Source organism: Lactuca sativa, chromosome 7, assembly GCF_002870075.4.
Source record: "Lactuca sativa cultivar Salinas chromosome 7, Lsat_Salinas_v11, whole genome shotgun sequence".
NCBI lineage: Eukaryota > Viridiplantae > Streptophyta > Magnoliopsida > Asterales > Asteraceae > Lactuca > Lactuca sativa.
Window position 1 is genome coordinate 80824370 of NC_056629.2, and position 13855 is coordinate 80838224.

Consider the following 13855-nt stretch of genomic DNA (forward strand, 5'->3'; position numbering starts at 1 on the left):
TCCTTGTACTTGCATCCACGTCCGTTGTTTCCTCAATCTAGTTGGTTTCTTCTAACCATTCTTCACTCGACATGGATAACAATATGGTTGTAGATTCATTCCTCTGGCTGTTCCTCATCTAGCTCACGTTGCACGACGGGTGTAGTAGGTTCTCTTCCATTTTCTGGAATAAGTTGTCTCATCTCCTCCCTCTGTTCGTCTAACAGAGCCCTAATCATTTCCATCGTGACGAGTTCAGCTAGCGGCACAACTTTAGGTGCATGCTCGATTACACGGGGCTCAGGCTGCTGATTCTCAATACCATTTCCTAATACGCTTCGAGTACTCACCATGATGTTCTATAAATCAAAGCAGGCGTTTCGTGTACAATGACAAGAAAATTAAGATAGGGAAGGTTTAGACAATAATTCTCCTTACCACTCCAAAAATTTACATGCCAGTTCTAATACTATAATTAAACGTTTAGAAATCTGAACACATAAAATTTCCTAATTCTAGGTCGGCAACAGACCTTAGATCTAATCGGGTAACAATAATTTTAGATAGGCAACCTAAGGCATGTTATTATTTAAAACATTTAGCACATAAAATTAAGTAAATTAGGCATCTTATCCTAAAATAAGTTAGTGCTTGTGTCAATTCTGGTGTACTACCTAAAATATCGTAGGCACACACATCTCATAGCATTTCTTAGCATTCTTAGTTTAAGTCTAGAAATCCTCTAAAATTCCTAGTTCTCTTAAAGTAATGCCCTGATAACAACTGTCACATTCCCATTTTTTACAGTCATTTTAAAACTTTTTAGTTATGCTTATTTAATATAGAGTTTATTGATTAATGTGGAATTTTGGCCCCGCAAAAGTATTTCCAAAGAAATGTTTCCATTGATTTATTAAGGTTGGTGATGCCATAACTGGTACAATAACATAATATAAATGGAGACATAGAAAGTCTCAACATACTAATGACATGTATCTCCTCAAATCTCTCAACAAATACATAAATCATTATCCACTTATCTTTATTTAATTACCTGCGATTCAAATAAATTGAGTGGGTTAGGTTGGGGAAACCTGGTGAGTATATAGGGATTTCAATCCTACAATGTTATAATATATATACCTTAAAACTCGCAATATACAAATTCACCTTATATAAGCAATCTACCTAATCTCATTGATCCTCACATTTTAATCTTATATAATGACATACTCCATAATCTTGGATTCATAAATGAAATGGCTTCACCTAATCCATACTCTCGAATCAGGAATAAATGACTATATCTAATCTGTACTCTCAGATTAGGTACGAACGACTATGTCTAATCCATACCCTCGGGTCAGTGACAAATGACTATACCCAATCCATACTCTTGGACCATAGGTGAAAGACTATGTCTAATCCATACTCTCGGACCAGGAGTGTTAGAATTCAACTCTCCATTCATGTCTTGTTTGTACTCTTAAGAAGATGATATCCATTATCCATTTTAATTAAATTTAAACCTATTTTGCAAGTCTTTATATTATCTCTTGGTAAGACTATAATGCTCAATTCTTAGTACTTACTCTGCTTAGGCAACAATATCCTACTTTAGTGTATACAAAGTATTAGGTATTATTATAACTTTATCCTTCTCTCTAATGATACTTCCATTAATATTGTTATTATTATGAAATAATTGATATATGTCTTCACGCATACCATACTCGGTTCGCATATCATATATTATCAAATAGGTTCTTAGCACATATTACAAGCAATAAACATTTACCTTACATATAAACTCTTTAATAGATATTTAATACTTTAATTAACACTTGTATTACAATCATGTTCATAAAGGGAACTATGTACTCACTTGATAAAAGTGGATGCCTCAGAACATGTGTAGACCTCGGCCTTGCTATTTTATCTTTTCCTCTGATGTGACCCATATATGAATGTCACCAAGTCTTATTCTTATATTCCTAGAACGTAATGATAGTGTAGATTCCTCACTAATCCTAATGTCTACATCAAGATCTATCAAGTAAGAAACAACTAGCTAGGATCATATCGGACGTAGGTTCTGTTTGGTATAAAAAGTATACTATTTGGAAATCTCACTTTAAAGACCTCATGAAATCTAACCTAGACATCATCCTCTTAAGTAGATAAATCAGTAAAATGACTTGGAACTATTGATAATCTTAATTATAGGTTCATAATAATGACTATGATTGTAATTAAAAGTTACACGTGCATAAAATAGGTGTAGCTTAACTTATAGAGTATTCTGATGAAAACCAGGGATTATGCGGGTAGAACTCTCATATGGGAGCTTCTATTCACCGGCCATCTGACACCACAGTGCTTTGCTAAAGTGGTCAAAAAACATTGTAGTTAAGGGCTAAATGTTGGAAAGAGATCCGTAGAGAATTATGTGAAAGGTGAGTGAGAAAAAGAGCCAATTTCGCAGGATTATATAGGCTGAATCAGGAGGCACACTGCACACACACTAGGTGCGTGCCATGCATCTGATCAGAAGGTGATGACGTGTCATTTTCCTGCATGGTGCCATGTGTTGCGATTCGGGTGGTTAACAGGGAGTGTCGCGCTCTCTGTTTGGATGCGTGCCTTCGCACGAGGATTTCTATTTTCTTAGAAAATTCATATCTTTTCCGTACGAGCTCCATTTTGATGAGTTTATATCCACCCCGATCTATCGACGATATCTACAACTTTCATTTAGATTCCATCGGCTAATTTGACTTTATTTTTAAAGTTATATTTTTAACAGGCTTAGACTGTTAAAATCCGTTAGAAATTCATAACTCTCTCACCCGACGTCCGTTCTCGAACGTCTTTATATCGTTGGACTCCTATTAATGAGATCATCGACTCTCATTTAGATTGTTTCTCCTAATAATCGAATGATCTTAATTTAAGTTTCTGAGTAGTATACTGCTATGCTGAAACTTTGAAAAATCATAACTTCGTCTCACGAAGTCAGATTTGGACGTTCTTTATATGCACGCTCTCGGTTCAACAACTACTGCTACTTTCATTTAGTTCACTTAGGCTAAATATTAATTTATCAAAAATTCACTTTTTACGATACATAAAGCAATGTTAATTTTAATCGTGAAACTTCGAAGAAGCATAACTTCTTCATACGAAGTCTGATTTCAATGTTCTTTATATGTATGGAATCATTGTCACATACACTATAACTTTGGTTAAGATTATTTATCTTAAATAACCTTCTATCACAAAGTCATTTTTAACGCTTAATATCTCTTAATTTACTAGCCTGAATCTACGTTGTTACAGTAGTAGCAGGATCTGTACTCGAATCAAGGATGGTCTCGGAGATTCTAAGGAGCTTGTAGAGTGAGAGTTTCCTTCGAGTTTATTCTAACTGTTTGTATGTGTGCATTTCAGTATGGTGACTACTCGAGGAGGAGGTTCTGGATCCATTACTAGAAAAATACCCTTTAATGACACGTATTATGTGTCATAAAAGGTACCAATGACACGAATTTGAAGCCCTTGTGATAAAGAAAGATGACACGCATTTGCGTGTCGTACCTTTACAACGCGTATTTACGACAGACAATGTATATCATTAAAGCCCATGTCATAACACAAAGACGACACACATTTTTTTGTGTCATAATTTTAAATGTTATATATATATATATATATATATATATATATATATATATATATATATATATATATATATATAGGGTGAGGTTTAATAGAGAACCATAATTAACCAAGGAACCAATCTTTTTTTCAACTTTTAGAACATATATATATATATATATATATATATATATATATATATATATATATATATATATACACACACACAAACACAAAAAAAAAAAAGTCTTATTTTCTTTGCTCTCCGTTTCAAATGAGAAGGAATATGAGCTTGACATGTCATCAGAAGCCACATCACTTATGGACCATTTACATGGTCTGCACATCAACAAAGACCATAGTCATATAAGCTTTCTTGGAGCCCACTAAACTGGAAGCTTTTATTTGGATTTTATTTATTTATTTATTTTATTTGCCTATAGAGACACGCACACGTTTCTCTTCTTCACCGCCTTTGCGAGCCAATGGCTTCACTCCGCGAAGCCTAGACACCTGCTACTGTCAGAGTGTAGTGACATAAAGAACATGGTTTGGCATGTGGAATTAAAGTTTGCACAATGAACATAGTGATTTGGGTGTTCAAGATATGTATAGAATATGTATGGTTTTACAAAAAGATATCTAGATCTAGTCTACATAATTAACACACACTTACATACTCACTTTTACATCCCTCAAGCACACCTCTACAAGTGGTATGAACCCACTATATATAGAGGTGTTTACATGTATCTCTCTCACTCTTAAATACTCATTAGTCATAAGGCTAATGCACCACATGCAAGTGGGTCTACAAGAGTCAAACCATCTACAAAGTCATACATGAAGAACTTTGCACCCCAACACAAAGACATCTGTTCTCCACCGTTTCCACCCCCAATGCCCTTTCACATACCACCTTCTCCACTCTTTCTTCCATAATACATCCAACTCTCATCCATCGATCTCCTACTTCCATCAACTTCCTAACCCTCATCACCTCTGCTACACCGCATCATCGCGACAACACCACCGATGACTACTCTCTCTCTCTCTCTCTCTCCATGCAATTTACGGTTCTTCAACCGCCACAATCTCTAGGGTTATGTTTATTAAAGTGCTTCGATTCTTTAAATTCTAAATATTATTTTATTTTGTTTAATACTATATTGTAGGTGGTATTGGTGGGGATATGCATTCAACAGAGCGATTAAGAGCAAGGTCATCGAACTCCGTTTCCATCGTTTCTTTTCTTCTAATCAAAGTCTACTCTTGCTTTTTCAAATACCCATTTGGTCAATTAAGGTAAACGAAATACATAATTTATGCAAGCATAATCTCTAATTGAGGGGTTTATGGTATCAAAGCTTTTATTATGTAGACCGTTGTTTTGATTTATATGATGATGTTTTATTTGTTCAAGAAGAAACCTCTGTTAAATATGATTTGCTTGTTATAGTTTTTTGTGTAATGTTTTGGGTTTATCAGGAAATGACTACCTCTGTCTCTAAAAAAACCATTGTTGCTCCCTCTCTTTAATCCCATTAATCTACTCTCTCTCTCTCTCTCTCTCTCTCACACACACACACACATATTCTCACGCGCATACACACACATACTATATTCTCACTCCTCTGATATTGCACCTCTGGGAAGAAAGGTAGAGATAATATGATAGGATGTAGAGGCGATTCAAAGGTATTTGAAGAATTAAAGAAACCCTAATATCAACTTTCATGTTTCTATCGATTAACTTTCTAAAGTGAGTTAATTATAATCATGCATGATTCTTTTTTGTAGGGTTTTTTTTAATTACAATCATGTTGATTCTTGTGTGTCTTTAGATTTTATAGTTAATTATTGATATTGATTTCCAATCAACTCCACAAAGCAAGCGTCTAATTTAAGGTAAATTTTCAGAAAACCTGGTTTTTATTATAGTATTTTGGGTTTTTTTTTGTGGGTTTTGAGAGAAATTTAATAACAATTTAGGGATATCTTTTATTATTGTGTTTTTGTTCGAGAATGGATCATTGGTATGGAATTAGTTCACATCATTTATGGTTTTTTTGGAAGCCAAATGGGGTTTCACAAATTCACACCATGAATTTGGAAACCTTGTTGTCTTTGGCTTTAATTTGAGTGAATTTTGTGCAGATATATGTGAAGTATTCATCTTTTTAGGGTTTGCGTGTTTATTGTATTGCAATGATTGATATGTACTATTAGGTTCTTGTTAAATGCTATAGTATCACCATAGTTTGAAAAAAGAATAATTTTCATTTCCTTTTCTTAAGCAACTACAAATTTGGAGATTTTACTGGGGAGTTGAAATCGTTATTAAGTCGCACATTATTTATTATAAACTTTGTTGTGGATCACTAAATAATTTTAATTGGTCATTATTTGGTACCCTTTATAATAATTGAATTTACAATAATTAGATGGTTGTAAATGGTAATTAGTGGCTTCTGGATATCTGATTTTCCCATTTGTATCCTTTTTCTATCTGTAATGATCTTGTTGGGACTAACTGAGAGATATAAAACAGAAAATATGATTTTGTTTTTGTAGCCACACAACTAACAAAAGTGAAATGACGAAACTTTGTTGCTTTTTGATCTGCCTGGAGCACACACACACACACACACACACATATATATATATATATATATATATATATATATATATATATATATATATATATATATATATATATATTCCATCAGATAAATCTTGTGAAAGAAAATTCAAACATTAGTTGTAATCTTTTGGAGTTAAAATGGTAGACAATCCATCTATACATTCTACACTTATGACCATACAATGAGATGTCATTATAAGATATGAGGCTTAGGTTTAAAATTACATCACTTACTTCTTCAATGCGAGGGTTGTATTGTCTTATTGCAGATAAGAGCTACCATTTCTTCAAGATTAAATCATTGGAGAAGAGGATCAATGAGATTATTGATAAATTTTATAAAAGATTCAGAGAGTGTTGGGGTGGAAAGTATCCTCAAGTATGAAGAAACCAATCTTGTTGCTGGCTTGCTGCCAAGGAATTGACTGATGAGAAAGACATAGCTTGCATAATCAGCAGTCCAAACTCAAATACCAATATGTTTATGAATTTGAAACTTGTTTCAAAATAAAAGAGAAAGAATTAAACTAATCTCTGATATTTTTATGGTCAATTTCTGATTTTCAGGCTGGAGTATGAGAATTGAGAACAAGAGGTACATAGGAGCATGTATTGCTAAGTTGGAGTCATCCCATAATGAACTAAACAATGTTTTTCTCGAGGTTGATGAGAGAGTGAAACAAGTTATATCGAGTATAGAGAAAACCATAGAGGAGATTGTGACATTGAAGGAAAAAACTACATGGCATGTAATAATGCATGTTCCTGTAAATGTATATAATAGTTGATAAAACTTTGTGAGGATTATCTATCTTTCATTTGTAGAGTGGAAGTCCCAATCAGACGTGTATGAGAAGGAGATGAAAGAATGGCAAATAAAGATCTCTGCTACTACGACCAATATAACAAACCATAAAAGAAGGATAAATGCTAAAAAGACTGTAATCACATTAAACTCGAAGATACAAGATATTCTTAACAAGTACGAATTAAACCAAATTACCCTTCCAACTGTGGTTTCCAAATCTCGACAAGGTCATACCCCATAGCAAGATGATAAATCAATATACTTTAAATTGTTTCTAGCAAACACATTCTACTTTTGTTTCTTTGTATTCACATATGTACTTTCGGTTCTTTTCTTTTTATGGCGTTATACTTGAGACATATCTACATATTATAGAAATCTCCTTTAAATTATTTTTTTAATTATAGTGATAACTTTTGACAATAGCATTTTTTTAACATATCATAAACCCTTCATGGGCCGTGCTGAGCACGGACCTTAAACATCACTAGTATATATATATATATATATATATATATATATATATATATATATATATATATATATATATATATATATATATATCATAGTTCTAACTCTTAATCTTATAATTTATCCGAGAATAATGTATTTACATTTTATTAAAAATTTAACTAAGGTTATTATCAATAACATTCCCTATTTATATTTATTTTGAACATAAAGATGGACATTGTTAATGACATATTTTTTTTATTTATTTTATAAGTTCTTATATTGATTTCACTTATTGTTTTAAAATAAATACGGTAGAAAATGAAAATTTACAAAGACAATGATATAATTCGTAAATTAAATCTCAAATATAAAGAAAGAAGTGGCCTTATAATTTTGGTAGGGCCATTCACCCTATCAAAGTAGGATTATATGAATCACTTCTTCACCATGTCTTGGATGGTGTTTGTGTTTTTTTAGAAAAAATGTTTGTAATATGTGGATCAAATCTACAGACATCTATAGTAGAAGATATAGATCAACAAGTCTACAATCTAAAAGAAAGAGATTGTTTATTTTTTAAACTCTGCAGGCTACTAGAATAAACTAAAATTTAATTAAATTGATTTTTTTAAATAAACTTAAAATAGTTTTTTCAATAATTTTCTGACTTTATTATAGATAATTAATAAATATAAATCAACTTTTATGTATTATTTTATAAAGAATGAAAATAAAATGATATGAATTAATGTATATATTCGGTAAAAACTAACAAAATTTGGTCGCAAAGTTATACATAAACATTATAATTAGGGATAAAAAAATTTAACACATAAAATGGATTGAAATAAACTTTGATTTTAAGTGAAAATTTTTAAAATATTCGTTTATTTTTTCAATTAAACTCATTAAAAACTGGTCATAATTTTTTTTCTTCTGAGAAATGATTGATACTACATTAAATAATGTTTTATAAAATTTGGTGCAAAAAATATAAGTCTATATTATGATTTTTATTTTATATCTATATAAACAACTCCAATGATAATTATTGTAATTAAAACTTTATTTATAAATTTGTCACAAAGGTCATGATTGTGTCGTTGAACTTTTTTTTTTTAATTATTGTGACTTTTCTTTTTGACGAAACTGCAAGATTGGTCCATGTGGTATTCAAATTTTTTTGGATAGGGTGCAAAAAGTTTTCAACTTGCACCGAATGTCCAAAATCAAGGTTTTTCTGGGTTTTTGGTCATTGATACACTTGAAGAGTCGATTTTACCCTTTTCATTTTTTTTCTATTTTCTTTATTTATTTTGGTATTTAAATAATTAAAAATAAAATATCTCCCAGAAAATCCTTGATTTTGGATATTCGGTGCAAGTTGGAAACTTTTTGAACCTTATCCAAAGTTTTTTGAATACCATAGAGACCAATCTTGCAGTTTTGTCTTTTTTTTCCAACTTGTTTATCATAGATAAAGTTGGAATAAGTTTAAGTTTTAAAAAAACAAAAATATATGTGTTTTTTTAAGCTAGAAGGTGTGTGAAGTGGTTTGAAGATTCTTGTCCACGTATGCACCAAAAAGAGGACACATATATATATATATATATATATATATATATATATATATATATATATATATATATATATATATATATATATATATATATATATATATATTTTATGTCTAAAGTCTTAAAAAAACAAATTGTAAAGCCTAATATATGTGCATGGTTTGCGCGACGCAGACATAAAAGGCCAAGAAGATCTACAACACCTTCTATCCTCGTGTTACCAACTCAACGTGACTCAATACCTTTATTGAAATCTTTTATTCTTTTCCATTTAAGTCTGTTGAAAATGACCGATATCCGATAAAAACTGATTGTCCCGTTTTAAATTCAGGAAAATTGGGTTGTTTTAGTCAAGTTTCGACGTGTTTTGAAATTCATATAGTCGGTAACCCAATATTTAATCAGCTCAGGTATAGATAGACGTCAAAAAAATTCGGATATACCGAATACCCCATTTAAAGAAAAAACTCCTAACAAGTGATTATATAATTCTATTTGTTATTGCTTTATACAAAAATATATGTTTACGTATAGCTCTTCCTTACATTAAAACCAGCGAGAAACTTCTTTAATCTCTATATCCGATTATTTTGTATATGTAGTAGAAAGATACCAAATATGATCAACCTTTTTAGTCCTGAAAATAGTATAAAGTTGATGTTTCCTGTCTAGGAAGAAAGATGTCAAAAAGTAATCAAACATAGTTATTTCCAGCTCAAACAGCCAAACCATACTTATTTTTGTGAATTGAAAATATAATTACACAATTGGTCCATACAGTTTTGGTAACATGCTTATTTTTTTTACTTGACTTTTTAGCAAATTTTTTCGTGTAATACCCGATATACATGAACCCGACCTAATATCCGATTTATCATGCCGAAATATCCGAAATTAATACAGTTTTGTTATCGATTATCTTTTTATATGAAAAAACTATAACTATACCATTCGAACTTCAAGCTGTTCACCATAATTAACAATCCAAACCAAACTAACTCTTTATTATAAATATAATTTATAATTATCTTTTATTCTACTAAAAATTATTACAAAGACGAAAGTTCCAAGTTACGAAAAACTAAAAGTTTTGATAGCATTAGAAGTTTGAATAATTATAATGATTAAACATGTTTTTTTCTAAATATCACCCAAATAACCATCAAGGCAACACAAGCGAATATCAATAAACCTTTGCGAAGGTTTAATGACGCAAATATTTTAAAGAATACAATGGAAAAACTGAAAACAATTACAAGAACAACTTGAATATGTAAGTATTTTATTTTTTAGACGCCGTAATGAATATATTATATCTTGTTTTCTTGTTAGCAAGATGTAGTGTCACATGCTTGCTAAACTTGTCGAGTAAGATGTAAATTTCCGAAATGAGATTGTAAAATCCAAATTTTCACAGTAACTTTTTCAAATTTTAAATAAGATAAAAAGCCATTTTCGTAAGACCATTTGATCCATAAGTTATAATCCCTAAAATCAGAGTATCATTGTACCGCCAGTGAAAATACGAGTCTTTATTCCTATTTTGTGAAAAATTGGTGGTCAAGATATGGTGGAAGGTCTACCATGGCGTGGCCTGAGGAAATGTGCAGTTCAATTGGTCACCACGATGTGGCTGCGGATGAGTCCCAAAATTCCGGGCCTTGAGCCCTATTTAAAGGAAATGATCGCTAGAGTTTCCCCCACCCTCAACCTCCATCACCTCCAAAAAACTCTTGATCAATCCTAGCCTCCCTTTGAAGTTCTTGACCCATTTTTGGTGATTTTGTGATCATTGGAAGGAAGAATAAGAGCTCTAGTGCATAGTTTAAGAAAGAAACTCATCTCTACTCTTTGTGTGCATCTTTTGGATTCCTTATAAGTCCTCAAGTTTCAATCTTTTTAGTCCCTATCTTGTAGATCTAAGATGTGTTGCGTGGTTTGGTTCCTAGTTGTGTTTTGAATGGTTTGACGAGATAAAGTTTGCAACGTTATGGCTCATTAAGGTCCTTGAGCATAATATCTTTTGGATCTAAAAGTTTGACGAGTCTTGGTAGCCAGTGGCGGAGCTTGAAGAATTAATTGGGGGGGGGGGGGGGGGGGGGGGGGGGGGGGGGAATATTATAAACTATACAAATTTTTACATCGAAAAAAAAATGTTTTCAATAAATAAACGCCAAAAACACCTAGAAAAAGAATTACAGCTAAGCCCGGCGTTTACTCTCTTCACTTTCATTATGAGTTTCTTCATCATTAACCTTTCATTTGTAAAAATAATCTAAGGCTCTCATCTTTACTATGATTATGTCTATAAAAAAAATAAGGAACAATTGATTTAACGATATGAAAAAACAATAACAAATAACAAAACTCTACAATTACAGAATAACTCATTTAACAGTATCTAAAAATTGAAAATTAAAATCAAAAGTGAAAACAATACATAATCTAAAATCTATAACAAATTACAATTTACAAACTAACAATCAACATTGAATTGATTCCGAAATCACAAAAAGTCAACAAGTGAGCAAACACAGGAGCATATTCGGTAGTCCTAATTCCATACATACACTCCTAATTTCTAATCTCAATTCCCAAATCAGAAATCGCAACCGGAGAACCAGAGAAGAAAGAAGTCAAGAACGACCCTTAAATATACTCTTAATTCCTAATCCCGGATTCCCAAATCAGAAATCACAAGAGGAGAATTGGAGAAGAAAGAACGAATACCTGATTTTCGGTGAGTGCTGGCTGTTACGGTGGATCAGTGAATGGCGATTAGCGAGACCGGAGAGTCGGACACCGCGAATCGCGATACAGCAAGCATCCTGACTCCAATGAGGCGCGAGCGACGATGGTCGATGGGGACGGTCGGACCTCAGACGGAACTCAGGAACTAGGTCAATTCACTTCTTGTCGCTTCAATTTTTTATTTAGAAATTGGATTGTGGAGAAATCGGGAAGGGCCACAGCCCAATTGTGAAATTAACAAGCGTATAATAAAAATTTTGGAGCAATTTTTGCTAGTTCTAACCCAAATGACAGGGGGCCACAGCCCCTCTTGGCCCTACTAATACTCTGTCCCTGTTGGTAGTCATGCATGAGTTTTTGGTATTTTTCCACATTTTGACCTCATTGGAGTAAAGGGCATGCATGGAACATGCATGTCCATGTCCATAAAGTTTGGATTTATATGGACTATTAGGGTTAGGGGCGGAACACAACCTATAAAACCAGAGGGGAAAAAAACCAAAATTTCAAAACATAGCAAAATTTAATATTATATACATTTACAACATATTAAAAATGTAAATAAAAAAATTAATACGAAATGTTGTTATATTTGTGAAAATGGTAATGTTTAATCTTTTATGTTTTTTTTGAAGTATTATAAAATTGTCTTTTAACTTTACTTGAATTGTTTTACAAATTTGTAATTATACTCTTAACAACAATTAAGAAATTACAAAATTATTTAATAACTAATAAATATAAAAAGCTAACAGTTAAATATATAACTTTTAGCAAATTAAGTTAAACTACAAATTGAGTATTTCTATAACATTTTCCGTCACACTCATTGATTTAATAAAAAATCATAAATTAACAGATAATAAATAAAAGGTGTTGCAGCTTTTGGTTTTACTTTCACAGGTTTTCATTTACCTTTTCGTATCCTTTTCACGTTCCTATACTTTATCTTATCACATTCAAGAAAAGAGAAAGAGAAACAGAAAGACAGAGAGTGAGAGTGAGAGTGGAGAGGGAGAGGGAAAAAAAACTTTACAAAAGCGGAGAGACAAAGCATAGATTCAGCAACGGCAAAGATGATAGAGGTAATGATGAGCACTCCAGTGGTAGGAGTGATGTTTACCGGTGAAAATTACAACAAATTTCCGGACTTTGTTGGTGACATTATTTCCCGGTGAGCAATTTTTTAGGTGGCAGAGTTATTCTTAAGTTATGGCTTAATAGTTTATGATTGATTGTGTTAATAGAAAGTAAATTAGAACAATTTTTTGGGTTTATTTGTAGAATTTTAGTTTCCAAAAAACACGATTTGATTATGATTTTTTCCGTAATTTTTTTAGATTGTGTTACATACTTATAAAATTTCCTTTTTTACTGATAATGATAAACGGAGGGGCCATAAAGTTAGCTTAAAAAAAAATAAAACCCATCTTATATATAATAGAGGTGTTTATAAGTTAAAAAAATAAGAAGGGCCATGGCCCCCTAGCCCTATACAAGTTTCGCCACTGATTTGGGTCCCAAGAAGCTTACTGACAAGTATGAACAAGGTGTTTACGGATTAAGGACTCAACCCATTAAATTGTCCAAATATAGTGACAACGACATGGCAAGATAGTTGCCATGACATTGTAAATGAAAACATCACGATAGTTTTGTCTGGAATATGCCATGGTGTAGTGACAAGTCTTCCACAACATGGTAGCGGATTTTGATCGTGACTAAGTTGGATAGCCATTATGTGGCCATGGGTTGGCCACGACGTGGAGACAACTGACCGTTGACTTTTTGACATGGTTGACTTTTGGTCAAATTGTTAGTTTTAGAATGTAGACTGAGGTCTAACCATGTGTATTTTGTTAGGTGGGTTGTAGCACCGATTCCACGAGTATTCGAGTTGTGGTATATCTGATTTCGAGAGTGAGGTGAGGTTTCTCACTATACTATGTAGGACACTAGGTTTCGTATGTGCTTGTTGTCTTT

The 13855-nt window shown here is 32.1% G+C and overlaps 1 long non-coding RNA gene across 1 annotated transcript; it reads right to left on the bottom strand.

Annotated features, from left to right (window-relative positions):
- Nucleotides 1-10529: 10529 nt before the first annotated feature.
- LOC122195074 (uncharacterized) lies at nucleotides 10530-12155 on the bottom strand. The gene is made up of 2 exons (XR_006185013.2): nucleotides 11852-12155; nucleotides 10530-10883 (listed from the first exon to the last, which is right to left on the bottom strand). It is a non-coding gene; the product is annotated as an uncharacterized LOC122195074 (long non-coding RNA).
- Nucleotides 12156-13855: the final 1700 nt, after the last annotated feature.